Source organism: Nannospalax galili, unplaced genomic scaffold (assembly GCF_000622305.1).
Source record: "Nannospalax galili isolate Female #2095 unplaced genomic scaffold, S.galili_v1.0 scaffold54, whole genome shotgun sequence".
Taxonomy (NCBI): domain Eukaryota; kingdom Metazoa; phylum Chordata; class Mammalia; order Rodentia; family Spalacidae; genus Nannospalax; species Nannospalax galili.
The window spans coordinates 10,849,549-10,851,037 of record NW_008341028.1 but is presented as its reverse complement, the minus strand read 5'-3'; the positions used below and the strand labels follow the sequence as shown (position 1 = coordinate 10,851,037).

Sequence of the window (1,489 nt, the reverse complement as noted above, 5' to 3'; positions counted from 1 at the left end):
AAATGCCCTGGTGCCTGCCTGCCACGTTCCCTTCTTGCTAATGAGGGGGTTTCTGCTGTTGCTGCCACCGCCACCATCCCTGCTGACATCTTCCAAAGTGGTCTGAAGATCAGTGACTTGGAAATCCTCCAGGCCTGCAGTCCCAAACTGGAACTGCTGAGGCATCTAGAGGGTTCTCAGCCTCCTCCGTGTACAGACGGCCCTTGTTGGACTACCCAGCCCTATCATGAAGCCAGTCCATAAAGCCCCTTTGTCATAGATCTTCGTTCTATCAGCTCTGTCCCACTAGAGAACCTTGACTAATACATCCCCTTTGACTGACATGACCCCTCTGAAACTCCTGTAGATGCAGGTTTGTGGGGTCAGTCGGTCCTGTATCCAGCTCACAGACCCTACAGTTTAGTTCTGGCCTCTCTTAAAGGCTCACGCTGCAGCAGGCCTTAGGCTAGTGGGGCTTCCCTCAACCCTGCCCTCCCCCTTTCCACCTTCCAACTCTTGACTAAACCTTAAGAGCAAACAGGCCCATGCTTTATCCACTAGGTGGACTCCACCGCTGTATCCCCCAGGCTTGGAAGTTGATTTTCTAATGGAGGATGGCAAAACTTGGCCCGCAAGATTTTGATCCATGCATAATTCTTTCTTCCCCCTTCTCTTTGGAAACAAAGTCTAGTTTCCCTCCAGCAGACTGTTCCCTGGGATGGACCAAGAGGCAACTCCAAGAAAGCAAAGAGAAAGTGCACAGGAGTTTCAAAGCTTCAGCAGGCTCAGCATGTGCCCGTTCCAGCATGTGCCCGTTTTTTTTTTTTTGTTGTTTTTTTTTTGTTGTTTTTTTTTGGCCAGGTCACTCGCTCCCAGGTGGAATCCCACAAAACCCAGAGCCAAGCATCCTGACTGGGTAGAGACTTAGAGCCCCTCTATTTTGTGAGAGACCTTATGCCATTAATGTTAACCCATCAATTTCTCTCTCTCTCTCTCTCTCTCTCTCTCTTGCTCTCACTCTAGCTCTCTCGCTCTCCCCCCCCCCCCCTTTCTCCAGACTCATGTAGTCTAGGCTGGCCTAGAACTCATTATGTAGGAGATAATAACCTTAAACTTCAGATCCTCCTGCACCTCCCCAGTGCTGGGACTGCAGGCCTGTTCCACTAGGCTTGGTTTAGGTGTTGCTAGGGATCGAACCCAGGGCCTTGTGCATGCTAGGCAAATGCTCTACCAACTGAGCTACAACCCCAGCCTACCATCTTACCTCTGCATTTTTAAGTTTCATTTTATAAATTACATTTAGTTATTTATTCATTCATTTTGAGTGTGTGTGTGTGTGTGTGTGTGTGTGTGTGTGTGTACGCCATGTTACACATATGGAAGTCAGAAGACATAATTTCTTTAGCAGGCAGTTACTGGATACCTGCTGGAGCCCAGTATTATGCTGGGTAGGGATTCAAAAATGGATCAAAACCAGAAGGAAAGCCATTTACTGAAACACCCAGAGGAA

General features: G+C 48.5%; 1 non-coding gene across 1 annotated transcript; it reads right to left on the bottom strand.

The window, feature by feature from the left end:
- Window positions 1-1,155: 1,155 nt before the first annotated feature.
- On the bottom strand, window positions 1,156-1,228 carry Trnaa-agc. The gene has a single exon. It is a non-coding gene; the product is annotated as a tRNA-Ala (tRNA).
- Between the last annotated feature and the right edge of the window lie 261 nt (window positions 1,229-1,489).